Source organism: Callospermophilus lateralis, chromosome 6, assembly GCF_048772815.1.
Source record: "Callospermophilus lateralis isolate mCalLat2 chromosome 6, mCalLat2.hap1, whole genome shotgun sequence".
Lineage (NCBI taxonomy): Eukaryota > Metazoa > Chordata > Mammalia > Rodentia > Sciuridae > Callospermophilus > Callospermophilus lateralis.
Window position 1 is genome coordinate 10,005,012 of NC_135310.1, and position 19,563 is coordinate 10,024,574.

The 19,563-nt window shown below is 40.2% G+C and overlaps 1 protein-coding gene across 6 annotated transcripts in view; it reads right to left on the bottom strand.

The window, feature by feature from the left end:
* Nucleotides 1–18,540, bottom strand: part of Tulp4 (TUB like protein 4) — a 223,355-nt gene extending 204,815 nt beyond the window's left edge. For 4 of the 6 annotated variants that reach the window (XR_013091583.2, XM_076858084.2, XM_076858081.2 and 1 more), the window contains exon 1: nucleotides 17,989–18,066. The gene's annotated coding sequence lies outside the window, so the exon portion shown is untranslated. Of the gene's footprint in view, nucleotides 1–17,988; nucleotides 18,067–18,326; nucleotides 18,387–18,461 lie in introns of those variants that run through there. The other 2 variants (XM_076858082.2, XM_076858083.2) reach the window with 2 other exon arrangements.
* Nucleotides 18,541–19,563: the final 1,023 nt, after the last annotated feature.

Consider the following 19,563-nt stretch of genomic DNA (forward strand, 5'->3'; position numbering starts at 1 on the left):
TAATTTAGTAATACCTTGTCTCAAAAAAAAAAAAAAAAAAAAAAAAAAAAGGACCAGGCGCAGTGGTGCATGCCTGCAATCTCAGCAGCTTGGAAGGCTGACACAGGAGAATTGCAGGTTCAAAGCCAGCCTCAGAAACAGTGAGGTGCTGAGCAACTCAGTAGGACCCTGTCTCTAAATAAAATACAAAATAGGGCTGGGGATGTGGCTCAGTGATTGAGTGTCTCTGAGTTCAATCCCTGGTACCCAAAAAAAGGGGGGGAGGGGTTTGGGATGTAGTTCCCGAGTACAGTGCTGCATGGGTCAATCCCCACTACCACCAAAAAAAAAAAAAAAAAAAAAAAAAAACTTAGCATGTGTTTTACTCAGCTTTTTTCATCAATGAACCAAAATACCTGACAAGAACAATTTTAGAGGAGAAAAAGTTTATTTGGTGGTCAGTTTCAGAGATCTCAGTTCAAGGTCTGCCAATTCTACTGCTCCAGACACAAAGTGAAGCAGAAAATCATGGCGGAAAGGTGTAGAAGAGGTAAGCACCTCAGAACATGGCAATCCGGAAGGACAGAGCTCTACTCACCAGGGATAAAATATAAACCCCAAAGATAGACCTTCAGGTCCTACCTTCTCCAGCCACTCCCCACCTATCTATAGTTATCACCCAGTTAATCCACGTCAATGGATCAATGCACTTATTAAACCTCTCATAGCCTACTTATTTCACCTCTAAACTTTCTTGCACTGTCTTATCTAAACCATAGCAGCAGGTGATTAGTGTTGGAGCTTTCAACCCCACTCCTGACTTTAAGACTCCACACTTAGACACTGAAGTTCAAAGAACTTCCTGGTTTGGAACACATGGATGCATTGGGGCTCCATGGGGAAAAGGTATGGGAGATCAGCATGCAGTAATCTCCCAGTCCTTGGTCTGGGTACTTGGCTGTTCCCAAGTTATATCCTTGATCATACAAGTGTGATTGTAAGTACCATGCTTTGAGTCAATTCTATGAGTTGTTCTAGCACACTGTCATACCTGACAAAGTGGTAGGGACCCCAAATTTATAGTCAGTTTGTCAGAAATACAGGTGGCCTCATGACTTGCAGCTGTCATCTGCCATGAGAACAGCATAGAGAAGTCTGATCCTAAAACCTGTGGGTGTGACACTAAATCTGGGTAGGTAGAGAGAGGTGAGTGGAACTGCAGGAATCCAGCCAGTGTCAGAGAACTGATGTTAAAGCATTATGACTTCTTAGCTATCATTATTATTTAGTCAAGAAAGAGTAATCAAGGACTGGGGTTGTGGCTCAGTGATAAGAACATTTGCCTCACACGTGTGAGGCACTTGGTTTGATTCTCAGCACCACACATAAATAAATGAATAAAATAAAGATCCATCAACAACTAAAAAAAATGTTTTTTAAAAGACAGAAAGAGTGATCAAAAATTCCCTCAATGGTGTTGGGTATATGGCTCAGAAGTAAAGCGCTTGCTGACATGTGCAAGGTCCTAGGTTTGGTCCCCAAGACGGAGAAAAAAATGTGCAATCACTAAATCATACTTTCCATTTTCCTGGGATTGCTATATAGAGGTTTTACAATTCACACAGGATACTCAATCCCAATTTAATTCTAACTCACACAGAGTTCTCAGATTCAGACAGTATGTATCTATGTGTGTAACCAAATTACCAAAAGAGGAACAGCTGTTTTGCATAATCCTAGAGGTCAACAGAATGTGATCTGCCAATGACCCAGTGACACTTATAAGATATAATGATATCAAAAAGGGCAATCGTGGACAAACCCTGATTTGAATGAATATGATATAGAAAAATTCAAATTTACAAAGTTAAATTAGATTTTAGGAAAGAGTTAACAAAAGGATTCCTTCTGATGGCAAATTCTTCCTGTGTACTTAAAGTGTAATTTAATTTAAAATATTATATTATACCACTTTTAAGGAATATATCATCTACATGAAGCTACTCTGCTTGATTAAACTTTGGCCACAGTTTCTCTGGGTTCAAATAACGCCATTACAAAAATAAACTATGATTTATTGGATCAATTGAACAATTTGTCTCTCAGATGTATTCAGCTGAAGAATTTGTCCATGGATGATTTGTACTAAAACCAAAAATCAAAATATCATACTAGTTAACAGGAAATTGCTCTGATATATGCAATAAAAGGGAACTGACAACACTATTTCCAAATCAAGTGTACCACATAAATCTGGTCAAATATGAGTCCAACATTTCACCTGGACCATCAAGCTGTAGCAGATACAATTCAAAGAAATACTTGCATATACTCCATGACAAATTAGAGATATCAACCATATATAGGGCAAAATTTCAGTAACAGCAGTAGCAGAGATCACAAGTTCAAGATCAGCCAAAGCAACTTAGCAAGAACCTGTTTCAAAATTTTAAAGTAAATAAAAAGGGCTGGAGACATAAAGGGCTGGTAGAGCACAACTGGGTTCAACTGCCAATTCAGAAAAAGAAAAAAGAATCTCTCTGAAAAGAGCTCCCCATGTGTGAAGGCAACAAATCAACCCAAGAAGCAACTCCATCCCCTCCTCAGCTCCCCCAAGGAAGGTGGTGAGTGAAGGCTCATACTCAAAGGGCAGTCAGGTGAAGCACACGCCTGTGATCCCAGAGACCTGGGATGCTGAAGCAGGATGGCTACAAATTCAAAGCCAAACTGGGTTATTTAGAGAGACCGTATCCCAAAATCAAAATAAAAGGGGCAGGGGCTCAGTGAAAGAGCATCCCTGGATTCAATCCCCGTAACACACACATATACACAAACACACACACAAACTCAAAGGGACATCAAACAGGGCAGAATATATCGATGACTTTACGTATTTGGTAATGGAGAAGCGGCATCCACTATTTTTTAAGTATGTCAAAGTATTTGATTTAAACACAACATAACATGAAGGTCACATAATATATATGTACTTAATGCCACTGAACTGTATATGTTAAAATGGTAAACTTTTCCAAACATATTTTACAACTGGGATTTATTTATTTTTTTTTTTTTAAGAGAGAGAGAGAAAGAGAGAGTTTTTTTTTTAATATTTTTTTTTTTTTTTAGTTTTCCGCGAACACAACATCTTTGTATGTGGTGTTGAGGATCGAACCCGGGCCGCACGCATGCCAGGCGAGCGCACTACCGCTTGAGCCACATCCCCAGCCCCACAACTGGGATTTAAAAACAAAAAAAAAAAGGACAGGGCTTGGGATATAGCTGCTCAGTTGGTAGAATGCTTTCCTTGTATGCACAAGGACATGGATTCAATCCTCAGAAACGCAAAAAAAAAAAAAAAAAAAAAAAAAAGACACAGCAAAAGAATTACATACAGAGATGCAAATCCCTTGGGCACACACACCATAAGCAGTGTACAACAGGCATGCCCTCTGACCCAGGCAACTCAGTTCAGAATGGGGGCTGTCTCAAGCAGTTAGTCTAGGTGGGCAGAAGAGTCTTGGCTTTTTTGGGATGGGTGGGCTACTGAAACAAAAAGCCATCTTCTGCATTTAGAAGTAACAAAAACTTACTCCACACAGTCTTCCTCCCCAACCTGCTGAGTAATGTTAAGACCTGTTCAGCACAGTCTTAACATTACTAATTCCTAAATATTTCAACATAAACAGAACAGTTCCTCACTCCTCAGAAAGCACTGCTGGTTTCCTATCAGCCACAAACAGATGGCAACTCAGAAGAGTCCTGTTCCCATTATGCCAAATTGGCAGGAGGCTCACCTGCCACTGCCTGAAACACCAATCCCTCCCACCTTTACACAGGAGGCTCCCAAACACAACTAAATCCTGCCTGGATGCCCACTGATCAGCATCCTTAAAAGCATAAGGAGTCTCATTACAACTCCACTAATTAATAAACATAGGGAGGGACCACATCACATCCTAATATAATTATAGGAATACTGTAGCTTTTCATTGCAGTTCCACTATATGGTTCCCTGCCTGATTACACTGGGATGGAATCCAGTTTTGCTAATATATCCATATGTATAAGAATCAGAGCAGATCTTATTACAGCAAACCTGGAGAAAACCTTTGGAGATGCATAAAGTTCAATTTCAGATACACTAATACATCCTTAAAATTGTACATCCAATGAAACCTCTATCCTGTTTTTTGTTTTGTTTTGATCCCAACATAGATTTCCTGGCTGTAATTTTTTAACTTAAATGGTCAAAGACCAAGAGAATGACACTCTACTCACAAATTATTCTAAGGCAGAAAGCATACAATCTGCCTCCTACACACACACACACACACAAGAAGGAAAGATGATCACTTCATAGGATTCCACACAAAGACACTCTTTGATGCTCTCTGGACACACCTGATAATTTCCAGGGCCTTAATCACCAGTTGCCTGCTCAGCAAATCAAACTGGACTATAAGTCAAGGTTTTCTTTAGCTGGAGCAGCTTCAATTAACTACAGCTCACTGTACTTGTGCCTCATCCCAATACTAAAACTCTTGAGAAGATCTGCTCTTGCAATAAAGACCAAAATCTTCAAACATGGCATACAAGGCCCAGCATGAAAAGGGATCTCTCCCACCAAGGCCTCTGCTTTTCCTCAAGGAAGCCAGTTTTGACACTCTGTGGGAAGAGGATTTCTAAGAACCATGAAAGTAGAAACTATGAAAAACAGATTACAGGGCTGGGATTGTAGCTCAGTGGTAAAGCACTTGCCTGGCACATGTGAGGCACTGTGTTCAATCCTCAGCACCACATACAAATAAATAAAACAAAGGTATTGTATCCATCTACAACCAAAAAACATTTTTAAAAAACAGATCACAGGTTTGACTACATAAGAAAAAAACTGTAATATATAAAAATATGTCACTAAGAGTTGAAAACCAGCCAACAAACTGAAAATATTTTAATATACTTATAAAAAAATGTAGCAGACATAGTACATTCCATAACATAGTATACTTATTTAAACAAAAAAGCTCTATATGCTACAACTGTTTCCACATATTTCAAATAGATGACATGTCCAAATTCACATTCAGAATCTCATTAAACCACCTATTTCTTCGAATTGCATCCAATGCCTCTGACTGCCCAGAGCCCAAACTTTCTATTAGAGAAAGTAGCTTCCCTGCAGCTTCAATGCAGCTTTCCTGGCCAAAGGCTACCTTCTGTTGAATTTGCCGGACCATTCCAAAATAGTCTTCTAGAATATAAATCTTTCCCTTTGAAGCCCACATATTGAGCTTAGGTACTTGGTACCTGCAATAATGACCAGGTCAAATCATAAGTGGGAGTCCTGAGAAAAGACTAAGCGGTGCAAAGACACCACACTGTCCAAACTAGATGCAAATTTCAGCACTAGCCAATCAACCTGAATAGAAGAGAAAAACACTCAACATACGTCTGAAGCCCCTGGATTTATAGAGATTCACATATTCAGAGAAAAAGCACTTTGGAAATAAAATACAGTTATCCCTAACACAGTTAGCAGCTTACACTAAAAGCCAAGCAATCTTAGTAATTTTTGGTTGTTATTTCTGCTTTTAAATTTAAAAGGGATCAGAAAACTAGAATACAGAATATACTTCTTTCAAGATGTTCCCATAAACACACAGTTTATAAAAAGCTGTAGTTAAGAATCATATTAAAAATATTAATCATATAATCTATATAAAGCTGTAGTTAAGAATCATATTAAGAATATTAATCACATAATCATCATATTAAAAATTAAGAAGTACTACTCAGGAGGCTGAAGCAAGAGGATTACAAGTTCAAGGCTAGCTTCTGTGACTTAGTGAGACCCTGTTTCAAAATATAAAATAAAAAGGGCTGGGGATGTAGCACTGTGGTACAGCATCCCTGAGTTTAATCCCCAGTACTGAAAAAAAAAAAAAAAGAAGAAAGAGTTTGTAATATGTCCACACACTCAATAACATACAAGTGAAGAAACAATATTTTCACACAGAAAACAGTGTGACCATGATAAAAGTTCGGTAGCTAAAGGTTTAGTCCTAGTTGATTATCTTCATCAGTTAATGTTAGACAAATCATTGCTATAAGATGGTTCACCTCTCAAAATTAAGTGGTAATGAACAGGTAGATTAAAAAGAGAAAGGAACTGGACCAAATCTTAGCTTCTAGGGGCTCATTCATGCTCTAATTTGTGAATGAATCCAGACTCCGACATCTACCTTGGGGTCCACTTTACTGCTCATTAGCACCAAAGGAGTTCCAACTCAAACCAATTTGGTTCATCATTAACAATCTAGTAAAAGGTTTGATAATAACCAAGTAAAATTGAACGGTTGAAGTAATTGGCTTAAAATTTACTTCCAGAGATTATTGGTATCATTCACCTGACAGTGCTTGCCCTATTTCCACCAAGTTTTGACTATACTGTATACACCAGAGAAATAGATCATGAACAAGGAAGAACTTTACCATCTGAACTTAGGTGAAGGATGACCAAAGAGAATGACTATTTATATGATCACCAGTCATCTAAGGAGACCAGTTATTTGTGAAACACAAGAATCCAAGAAAGAGAAGAAAAACATGATAATTCTAAGGCTCTTGGAATAAAAAAGTCATATGAACCATATGGTCATATCTGATACTATTTTTTAATAAACTTACTACATTAAACTTACATAAAGTTGATTTTGAAGCACTTCATAAAAATTACTGATTCTCTACATACCTCCATAAAAAAAGGCCTTTTTAGCTGAGGCGGGATCTATAATGATAAGTCACATTTCTCTTCTTCGTTTCTTGCACAAAAATGCATATACTATCTAAATCTGGGCTGGGGCTCTGGGGTAGCGCACTTGCCTGGCATGTGTGAGGCACTGGGTTCGATTCTTAGCACCACATATAAATAAATAAAAAAGGTCTACCAACAACCTAAAAAATTTTTTTAAAAAGATCTAAATCGCACTCATTATGATCGACCACTTTTTATACTGTGTCACAAAATATTTCAAAACAATATTTCAATTGATCAAAATTTTTAAATATATCTCATCTAGCAATGTAATCATGCAGTTTGCTCATGGTTCAGAGAAAGGGCTTGGTAGTCATTATTTAAAATTAAAAGTTGATATAATTAGATAAAATTAACTGTGGTGATAATATGTGGACTTATTAGTACTTGGCTCTCCGCTGATAACAGAGACCTGGCTGTTGTAGCTTCTACAGTCATGAGGAGAAGGAAGATGCAAACACAAATAAGACACCATAAATCCAAAAAGGCTGGGAACTGACGTAGTAGAGTAAGCTGTAATGGTAACTGTAATGTAACTGTCATGATCTGGGCAGTACCCCAATCCTACACTACTTAATTTCTTCCAATCTCTCACAACCTAAGCTGAATAAGGAGACAAAATTGTACGTATGCCGTTTTCATTCTTGCTTCTGCCACAGTATTAAAAATTATTACTAATGGAATAAGATAAGCAAATTTTGAGCTTTCCATCTTTTATTAAGAATTGCTGGGCTGGGGATGTGGCTCAAGCGGTAGCGCGCTTGCCTGGCATGCGTGCAGCCCGGGTTCGATCCTCAGCACCACATACAAACAAAGATGCTGTGTCCGCCGAAAACTAAAAAATAAACACTAAAAAAAGAAAGAAAAAAAAGAAAGACATTCTTCTTTAATTTGACAAATGTTAATTCAGTTAAAGTCTGATTACTTAATGATTCTAAACAGTAACTCTGGCCACCTAACATGGCAGCTGTGGCTGAGCAGGGTCACAAGCCCTTGGCATAGACCTACCTTCGAGATGCAAACTCCAACAGTCTGATCACTGAAGCCACACCTGTCCACCTGCCGTGTGGCTAACTGGCTGTCTGCTGTGTGAAGGAAACGCTGCACATCTTTGGCATATGCTAAAACTGCCACTGATCAACTTTTCACGAATTTTTAAATGGTCACTGCACCAACAGCTCAGCCTGCTGTTTGCCTGAGGAACTCTGACACTATTATTTTGCCACAGCTGTCAGTAACGGGACACATGTTTCTGAGGGAAGGTAAAATGTACTCTTGGTAGCCAAAGGCAGCAGTGATAGCACTGAAAGAGTTTTCCACTAAAAACTATACACAACCATAAATCAAAGGAGTAGCTGCCTCAAGAAGTTTAAACCCACCTTCCTTTCTTTGTTGGTAAGAAACACATAAAAGAACATCCAGTAGGCTGAAAAAATTCTGAACCCAGTGACATCTGTCTATAACTGTTTAGTGGGAATTTGAAAACTGTGAGCAACAGCTTTTTGAAAGCTGATACCAAAGTGTCTTTTGAACCTCATGTTCCAACTAGGAACTCACCAGATCAATAGCAAAGACAAGAGTGAAGCTGAGACATCTTTCATAAAAGTTATTCACTCAAAGGACCAAATTCTTAGCCTTAACCAGACATTACTAGATCTGATACTACAAAAACTTTAACCTAGTGGCTCTATTGTTCCCATTCCAAAGTTGGGAACAGATGCCCACATATTAAGATTACTGAACAAGCAGACATAATCCTAAAAACATAATCCCTCACATGATGTTTCCATATCCTTTCACATCCATTATGATATAAAGAATATTTTTTTAAGTGAGAAATATCTTTTCTTGTGTTTCTTTCAAGACAGGATCTTGCTTCATTGTCCAGGCTGCTTTCAAACCCCTGAGCTCAAGCCATCTTCCTACCTCAGCTGCAGTGAGACCACTGGGGGCACCAGTCTTCATTCTAATATCAAGACAGTCTTTCTCTCAAGGGTGAATATCCTTTACACCATGTAAGTACAAAGACTGCTATTCCTATTTACTGATGTCAGAAAAATACATTTGATTCTGAGTTAACTATATTTAAATTGAAAAAAACAGCATATTTTAAACCTATGAAAAAAAATTTTAATTTTGACCAGTCATCTTCTATGAAAGGAAAATCAGAGCTAAAACACTGGTATAAATCCTAACATGTTAAAGGGACAGTTAACGGAAAAAGAAAGCCCAAGTTTATCTTTTGGCAGTAATTTCATGAAAATAGGATAATCAATTCAACATTTCTGCTCATAGAATGTATTTATTTTAACTAAATAAGTAGTGGGCTTCTGTTTCCTCATCTCCCTGGAACTCCTCCCCTTCCCTTTAGTTAAATACACTTTAACTCTACTTGTGACTCCTCACCTATCCTAGATAGTCCTTGTGAACATTTAAGAGCAGTACTACACACACACGTGCGCACACACAGGCATGCACACACATGCCTGGCTAAAGAGTCAGCAAATTACCCAAGGTAAACCAATCATACACTTCCTCTAGGAAATCTAAAATCGGAATCTGATGACAGGAGAATGTAACCAGCTGGTGAAGTCCTTTAGACATGGTGACCTAAGCACTACCCACAAATTGGTTCCTGAAGGCTAGATCCTCAGAATGAAGCCATCAGTCTGCTTCTTCAGAATTTTCTATGCCTATACCCTATCTAAGTGCTATGCCTACAGCTCTATAACCTGCCTTTTTCACCCAATAATATATCACACACATCTTTCCAGACCAATTAATATAAATGTATATCATTATTTTCAAAGGCTACATGCAATGGACATGTCATAATCCAATCAATTCCTTACTCCAGGTTATTTCCAGTTCTTTACTATGTATATCTATCTTTGCTAACTTTTCCTTTTATTTCTTACAATAAATTCCTACTAAACATAGACTTTCTGTGTCAAAGGCCATGTACATTTTACACTTGACACCTTAACAGCAGTTGTCTAGAATGAGTAATTTCCACCTCTACTGTGTCTCAGAGTAAAGGTTTCCCTTCATTTGCACCAGCCCTGGAATTTACCATCACTCCTATTCCACAGGGAGATGTCCAAACATTAAGATTACCAAAAAAACAGAATATCATACTTGATATTAAGTTTTAGTAAATCAATTCATGTCCATTTCGGTCTAAATTGCCAGCAAATAACTGAAAAATGATATCTTTGTCTGCTCAGGCTGCCATAACAAAAAACAATTATTCCTCAGTACCCACAGAAAATTGGTTCCAGAACCCCCTGTGGATCCCAAAATCCACTTGTGCTCAAAGTCTTTACATAAAATAGCATGTTATTTGCATATAACCAAAGCACATCCTCCATATATTTTCTTTTTGAGAGAGAGAGAGAGAGAGGTTTTTTAATATTTATTTTTTAGTTTTCGGTTGGACACAACATCTTTTTTTTTTTTTTTAAATATGGTGCTGAGGATCGAACCCAGTGCCCCGCACATGCCAGGCAAGCGTGTTACCACTTGAGCCACATCCCCAGCCCCCATATATTTTTAAATCATCTCTAGATTACTTTCAATACCTAATAATGTAAATGCTATGTAAATCATTGCTATATTGTATTGTTCAGGGAATAATGACAAGGGGGAAGTCTACACATGTCTAATATAGATGAGTTTTTTTCCCCCAAATATTTTCGATCTTGGAAATATTGGTTAAATCTATGAATATGGAACCTGAAGTTACAGAGAGCCAACTGTACCACAGACTGGGTGGCTTAAACTGAGAAATGTATTTCTCAGTTTGGGAGGCAAGAATTCCAAGATCAAGATACCAGCAAGGTAGGTGTCATCCTGGCTTTCTCTCTTGGCTTATAGGGAGCTGTCATCTCAAGGTGCACTCACATGAATTCCTTAGTGGGGGAAGGAGACATGAGCACAAGCTCTCTGGTGTCCTCTTTATAAGGTCACTAATCCATGAACTTCCACCCTCATAACCTCAGCTAAACATCATTACTTCTAAATGCCCCATCTCCAAATACTGTCACATTGGGGACTGGAGCTTCAATATAAGATTTTAGGGGAAGGATCACTAACATTCAGTCCATTACAAATGATATCTTATTTTTTGCTTTTAATTTCATTTCTTTAATGACCAGTGAAATTAAATATTTTAATGTGTTTAATTGTCATTTATTTTTCTTTTAAAAGTGGTCTGTTTTAATTCCAAGTCTGAAATAGGAAGTATACCAGAGAAGCCTAGAACATCTTATTGTATCAGAAAGCAAGGAAGCTATTAGATTACTAAAAACATTTGGAACTCAGGTGCTAACTTAAGAAAGATGTGGCTCTCCAGAGATGAGCAATTTCAGCATCAAAAGACAATTGCTGGGTGCAGTAGTGCACCCTTCCTGGCTATTCTTGTTACTCAGGAGGCTGGGACAAGAGGATTACAAGTTCAAGGCTAGATCCTGTCTCAAAATAAAATAAAAAAGGCTTAGGATGTAGCTCAGTATTAGAACATCCTGGGTTCAATCCCAGTGGGGGGAGGAGGGACTGCAAGAGACAATAAAGTGCTAAAATAAGGAATAAGGGAGTTCAAAATGATACTAAAGAGAGGAAAATGGGCTGGGGACACAGCACAGTGGTAGAGTACTTGCCTAGCACGACATATGTTCAATCCCAGCCCAAGGTGAAAAAAAGAAAGGAAAAACCCTCATCCATGACCTCTGGAGGCTGCTATGGGACCAGTTCATGACTTTGAAAACCAGTAAATCAAGAGAAATAAGATTATTTTCTCACCCTTCCTAATCTATGACCAAGGGAGTTAATTATCACATGTTGATTTACATACTTACATATTGACTTATATATACTTACATATTTCAGCTATTAACTAAGTAGAATGGAAGAATAAGAACATCACAAAATTATAATCCTCATGAATCCACAGATCAAAGTAATGATCAAGAATAGTTGCTGGGCTGGGGCTGTAATTCAGTGGCAGAACACTTGCCTAGCATGTGTGAGGCCCTGGATTCAATCCTCAGCACTACATAAAAATAAATAAATAAAATAAAGGTATTGTGTCCAACTACAACTAAAAAAAAAAGATAAATATTAAAAAAAATATATAAGAGTAGTTGGAAAGAGCCAGGCATGGTGGAGAACACCTAAATCCCAGCAATTCGGAAGGCTGAGGCAAGAAGATCCCAAGTTCGAGGCCAGCCTCAAGAACTCAGCAGGGCTCTAAGCAACTGTAAGATGCTGTCTTAAAATTTAAAAAATTAAAATAAAAAAGGGTTGAGGATGTGGCCCAGTGGTTAAGTGCCCTTGGGTTCAATCCTTGGTATTTAAATTTAAAAAAAAAAAAAAAACTTGCAAAGAAAAATAAAGACCCTATGGGTTAAAAATAAAATAAACTTCTAACAAACTCTCCAATTTCAAAGTATGGACCTCATTTGGATTTTTTTAAATTTTTTTTTAGTTGTAGATGGACACAATATCTTTATTTTTGTTCATTTAGTTTGTTTATGTGGTGCAGGGGATGGAACCCAGTTCTCCCTCATGCTAGGCAAGCACTCTACCACTGAGCCACAGCCACAGCCCCTCATTTCAGTCTTAATTCAAATAATGACATATAAGATTTCATGACAAAAAGTTTAAATTGAAAGAAATTAGGTTGGAGACGTAGCTCAGGGGCAGAGTGCTTGTCTAGCATGCACAAAGCCCTGGGTTTGATCCCCAGCACCACAAAAAAAGGAAACAAAGATCTGTTCATGTCTTTAGCCCATTTATATGTCACATGACAGATTGATATATATATATATCAGTCAAGGGAACTGAGTAGATATTTGATGACATTAAGAAATATTAATTCAGGGCTGGGGCTATGGCTCAGTGATAGATTGCTCGCCTTGCACATGCAAGGCCCTGGGTTCAATCCTCAGCATCACATAAAAATAAACAAACAAATAAAATGAAGTTTAAAAAAAAAAGGAAATATTAATTCAGGCTGGGACTGTGGCTCAGTGGTAGAGCACTCACCTAGCACAAGTGAGGCACTGGATTCAATCCTCAGCACCACATAAATGAAGATATTGTGTCTACCTAAAACTAAAAAATAAAAAATAACAATATTAATTTGTGTTTCAGTGCTGAAACACAAACACTCTACCACTTAAGCAAATCCTCTACCACTGAGCTACAACCAAAGCCCAGAAATTATTCTTTTAAGGTCAGATAACAGTATTGTGACTTTTTTTTTTGGGGGGGGGGTTACCAGGGATTGAACCCAGGGGCACTTAACCACTAAGCCACATCCCCCAGCCTGGTTTTTCTTTTAATATTTTATTTAGAGACAGGGTCTTGCTAAAGTTACTTAGAGCCTTGCAAAGTTGCTGGGGCTGGCTTTGAACTTGTGATCCTCTTGCCTCGGCCTTCTCAGCTGCTGGGATTACAAGCAAAGTACCCAGGTTGTTGTTTTGTTTAAAGAGAGAGAGAGAATATTTTAATATTTATTTCTTAGTTTTGGGTGGATATGACATCTTTATTTTATTTTTTTATGTGGTGCTGAGGATCAAAGCTAGCGCCCCACGCATTCCAGGAGAGCCGCTATAGCTTGAGCCACATCCCCAGCCCCAGGTTGTTTTTTTAAGGAGGCTTTTTCTTTTAAAGACAAGCACTTAAATATTTACTGACAAAATTACAAAACAATTTCGTTTGTTTTAAAATAATCCCAGGATAGGGGAGAGGGAGTATCCTTCAAATAAGACTGGAGATGTTGGGGCTGGGGTTGTGGCCAGAGGTAGAGCGCTCACTTAGCACATAGGAGGCCCTGGGTTCGATCCTCAGCACCACATAAAAATACATAAAATAAAGGTATTGTGTGCATCTACAACTAAAAAAAATTAAAAAAAAAAAAAAGACTGGAGATGTTTAGAACTGCTAAAACTGGATAGCAGACACAATGCTTCATTATACTAATCTCTACTTTTTTAATGTTTAAAATTTCCATAAGAAGGTAAAATTTATGCATAGAATGCTCATAGCCATGAATTTAATCCCCAGCACCACAAAAATGAAACAAAATACTGCTCCTTAGCCCATATTTCTAATGAGGTGCTCAGTTTTCTTATTGATTTTTACAGTTCTACAGCTCTTTATAAATTAAGATGCTCAATGTATACACTGCACATAGTTTTCCAGATTGTCATTTGTCTTTTTGTTCATGCTATTCTTTACTATAGACATTTAAAATTTTGTGGGCTGTCATCTGTACCTGTTATCAAGCCAGTTACAGTGACACACACCATTAATTCCAGGTTCTCAAGAGGCAGAGGCAAGAGGATCAAAAGTTTGAGGCCAACCTGGACAACTTAGTGAGATCCTACCTCAAAATAAAAATTTAAAGAAAAGGGTTGGGGATGTAGCTCAGAGTCAGAATTACAAGTACCCCCCAAATACCTCCCCTCCACACACACCAAAAGGAATAAAACATCAAATCTTTTACTTTATGAGTTTTTGTTTGGTGTGACGCTTAGAGGACTTTCCCCATATTAGAATTATATTAACATTTACCTACATTTCCATAGATTTATTTTATTTTAAAGGAGCCCTATATACATACTTTCCACAAAGCAACATGGATAAAACTTGAGGACATCATGCTAAGTGAAACAAGCCAGTCACAAATGGACAGATACTGTGGTTCCGATTATACAGAGCACCAAGAGTTGTCAGAGTCATAAAGTAAAAAAAATAGAAGGGTGTTTGCCAGAGAATGTGGGAGAATGGAAAGTTATTACTTAACAGTACAGGATTTCAGTTTGAGAAAATGAAAAATTTTAGATATGCATGGTGGTAATGCTTGCATAAGAAAAAACATATTTAATGCCATTAAACTATATATTAAAAATGATTAAAATCAGGTCTGGGGCTGTAGCTCAGTGGCAGAGCACTTGCCTAGCATGTGTGAGGCACTGGGTTAGAGCCTCAGCACCACATCAAAAAAATAAATAAAGGCATGGGGCTAGGGTTATGGCTCAGAGGTAGAACGCTCACCTCGCACATGGAAGGCCCTGGGTTCAATCCTCAACACCATATAAATTTTTATTTATTATTTATTTATATAAATAATAAATAAATAAAATTAAGTCATTGTGTAAACTACAAAAAAATTAATATTTAAAAAAATTTTTTTTTAAATAAAGGCATGCTGGGGCTGGGGTGATAGCTCAGCGGTAGAGTGCTTGCCTAGCACATGTGAGGCCCTGGTTTGATCTTCAGCACCACATACAAATGAATAAATAGAATATATGTATTTTAAAAATTCCTTCCTTTAAAAAAATAAAAATAAATAAACAATAAAAATATAAAGGCATACCTGTCCATCTATAATTATAAAAAAAAATTTTTTTAGGGCTGGGGGTGTGGCTCAGAGATAGAGCACTCACCTAGCATGTGCAAGGCCTGGGTTCAATCCTCAACACCAAATAAAAATAATTAAATAAAGATATGTGTCAAACTAAAAAAATAAATAAAAATTTTTTAAAAATTTTTTTAAATGGTTAAAATGGTAAGTTTTATGTCATGTATATTTGAGCATGTACAAAATCTAGCATGTTAGGGCTGGATTGTGGCTCGGTGGTGGTGTACTTGCCCAGCATGCATGAAGCATTGGCTTCGATTCTCAGCACCACCTAAAAAATATAAAATAAAATATTGTGTCCACCTAAAACTGAAAAATAAATATTTTTTTAAAAAAAGAAAATCTAGTATGTTAAAATTTATTATCTAGATTAACAACGTCCCAGACAAATTTGACTTCTTAATTACATATTCCTTGCAGTCTCATTACAGGCAAACACAATTTCTGCAAGGCTTTTGGTAATACTGAATCCTCAGCAGGAACCAATGTAATAACTAAATCACAGCATTTCATACCAGAGGTTTCACTCAATTTTTAACTGCATTTTACAAAGCACATGTACAGCTGGGCCACTCAATCCGTCCTCACTCTTTCTTCCTCCACAGAAGAGAACAAGAGAGAGACTTCAAATGATACTGTAAATGCTTTGGAACACTAGCTGATTGCCACCTAGCTTATCCATGCACACAGGAAACACTCAATAAACCTTCCCAAATCCAGATATTCAGTTTAACCTGCAGCACACCGAAAAAGAAAACATGGTCTTCATATTCTGTTCTATAAACTACCTAGAGAGGGCTGAAATTTTGCCTGCAAGAAGGCTGCTGTCTCCCCATTCTTCTATTACTTGAGATCTTAACATTCACAATGGATGTTTCAATTTAAAACAGGTTTCATGTACCACCCATCCTTGTAAGGGTTAAAAAAAACAATTCAATTTTAATAGGAAAAATAAGGTGAATAGCCAAACCACTACTCTTATACCTCCATATCAAAACTAGAAAGTTCAAAGTGATGCATCCTTTCTAAATAAAGAGGACTGTATTTAAAAGTATACAGTAGTAAATATATTATGTTATTTCTCAGGCACATAAGTAATCATAATCATGATTTTTTACTCTTCTTTCATGTCCTAAAAACTTTGATGTGTTAAAAACATTTTTCCCTATATTATTCCCTTCTAACTCAATACTACACACCTCCCCAATGTGAAAAAGAAACTGCTACTTCCACAGTCCTCTTAAAAACTGTTAATGGAAATTCTCATTTTTTGTATAATAACTTTCATACAAATTACCATTTTTTAAATTGAGGGATTAAACTTCAGATATGGCTATTCAATAACACGTACTATCATTTCCACACAGCAGACTATTACAAAAAAGGGGGACGGGTGTGAATTTCCCATTCTGAATGTGGCTATCACTGCACATGGCTGAGATCAACTCCAAACTCTGGACTGCAGTATGGCTAAGTGCAAGTTCCCTGTCACTTCACACCCATCCCAAACTGGAACTGCAGCAAGCCAACACTGCTGGACCTGGAGAGAACTCTCCAGGACCACAGCACCATTCTTGTAGTCTTGCCTGCAAGAAGTAAATTCCAAATAGCTGAGGAATGGAGACCCCAGATACGGGAAGAAAAACAAAGAAAGGGAATTCTAGACGGATCTTTACACTCTTCAAAACCTTAGAAACAATTTCCTCTGTGCTAAAACCTGCCTACTAAGGGGGGGGGGGGGGGTCCCCGTATAGAAAAACCCGGGAAACGGTTCCCTGGCCAGGGAAAATGATTATCCCCAAGGGAAAAGTCTTACCAGATTTTCGGATCACCTGGGAGAATTAGCCGGCAGGATGAACAGGTCCCTCCCTAAGGGGCATCAAGCTCAGAGAGAGGGCATCACCCTATTTTCTCTCCACAAAGCCAGATGGCCCTCATCTTCTCAACCATGAAGTGCCGTCGTGACAGGAGGAGGAGACAACTCCCTGCTAATTGCCCCAAGCGGGTCAAACTTTGCATCGGCATGAAGCACTGGGTTTTGAGGCACAGGGAAGGAGGAAGGGTTGGTACTGGGAGCGGAATCTCCGCGATTTGCCAGAGGAAACAGCAGGCTCCAGACAGCAGAAGCGCCGGGATTTCCATGCAGCTGCCACGACAGGTGACCGGGCCGCTTTGCAGACACCCTGCTCTCGCTCCCCGGGCTTCACCGAAGGTGGGGCGGGCAGGAAGGGGAAGGAAGGAGGGAGACTGGACCGAGGACGGGAGGTGGGCAGAGCAAGGAGGGAAAGCCACTCCATCCCGACGGTGCGGCGGCCAGGGGGAGCACAGCCCCGTCTCCCCGGGGAAATCGTTTTAAGGGATTTTCTGTCTCCACAATTAAGAAGAAAAAAATGGCTCCAAGCCAAACGCCTCCTGATTTACACACACACACACACGCACGCACGCACACCCCGAGCTCCGCTTTCGCACCATTTTCTCACGGGCTCGAACAAAAGGCTACCCAGCAAAGCCGCAGCCACGGCCGCCCGGGGCCGGGTCAGACGCCCTCGGCGCCGCGCCCTCGGCCCGAGTGCAGACGGCCCACCCGCCCGCCCGGCCCCGCGCCCGCCCGCCCCGCCCGCCGCGCCCACCACGCCCGCCGGCGCCGGGCCCGCGGGGACACTCGCCGGGGCCCCGGGGCGCTCCGGGCCGGCGCCCCTCCCGCGGGACAGCGCGGCACCCCTGCCCGCCGCGGCCGGAGACAGCAGCCCCCGCGCCGCCTCACCTCCCGTGCCGTGGCGGCGGCCCCGCGCCTCTCCGCGCCTCTCCGCCTCCGCCTCCAGCAGCCCCGCGCCGCCGCCGCCGCCTCCCCCCGCGTCTCGGCCGAAGTCTCCGCCTCCCTCGGCCGCCGCCGCTGCCGCCGCCGCCGGCCCGGCTGCGCGCCACGTGACCGCGCCACGTGACCCGGCGCGGCGAGCGGCGCCTCCCGGGCCAGCCCGCCCGCCTGGACCCGCGCTGCTGGCCGTTGGCGCTGCCCGGGTGGTTGGCGCTGCCCTGCCGCGCGCGGGGTGGTCTCGGTCCCCGCCCCCCAACCACCCCGTCCCCCAACTCCACTGCGCTCACCTGGCGGGCGGCTGGAAACAGAGCCACTGCCAGCCAGGCCACCCGCCTCCACCCGCGAGACCCCCAGCCTCGGCAGCCTCCCGCCCGCCACTCGCGCGCGCGCACACACACACGCACACTCGCGCGCGCGCGCACCCGGCAGCGCTCTCCCCTGGACCACAGCTGTACCCAGGCTGCACGACGGCCAGACGGTGCCTAGCGTGGTCTTCCGAGCCTTGCGAACGTGAAAAACCCTCACATCCCACAACGTCAGGATCTGTGTGCTGTCCTGACTTCAGTGGGGCCGGAAGTGGACATCACGTAGTGCCTCCAATTGAGAACCACTAGAGAGCACGGGTTTGCTCATACTATGAGCCAGCGTGGCTTCCCATGAAAATAGTCATTGAAATGCCTTCCATGATGATGATGATGATCTCACTTCGAGGATCTCTTTTTCAGTTGGTCTTACGGAGAAAGGACTCACACACACACACAGGCAAGAACTCAGACCCTTTACCCACATTAAATTTGATAATTTTGATAGGAATGAAAACTTCAGTCTTTTCCTTCATTTTTCATCCTTACAAAGAAAAGGCATTGCTGATTGTGGGACTGTTCTCAAATGTGTAGTTTAAAAGAGAAGATCCAGCATCCTTTCTTCCTTGAATTGAGGCACAGTTAAGAATAGTAGCCACTCTGCAAGTGCTTGCTCAGCAGAGTTTTCTATTTGCCTATCTGCAAAAGTTCAAATCAGTTTCAGATTAAGAATTACTGCTTCTGCGGATTTGGTCAGAAAGAAGGAAGTTGGACTCAATCTGTCAAATTATAAAATTCCATACCTGCAATTTTTTAAATGTCGACAGATGCTACCTAGCTATCTTTATCTTTAAAAAGGCAATTTTAGGCCAATGTGGTGGCACAAACCTGTAATCCCAGCTATTCAGAGCCTGAAGCAGGAGGATGGTAACTTGGAGACCAGTCCATCCAGGGCTTTGGGAAACCCTGTCTCAAAACAATAAAAAGAACTGAGGATGTAACTTCGTGGTAGAGCACCACTGGGTTCAATATCCAGTACCATAAAAAAAAAAAAAAAAAATCAGCAATTTTAAAACAATATTACCTCATATATGAGTTCATATAAACAACATATTTGATAGAAGTACTAATTCATTATTTCATAACAATATAAGCACCCCTAAACTAAATTTTAAAATATTTAAGAAACAAAACTACATTCAGATTTTAGAGTACCTTGAAT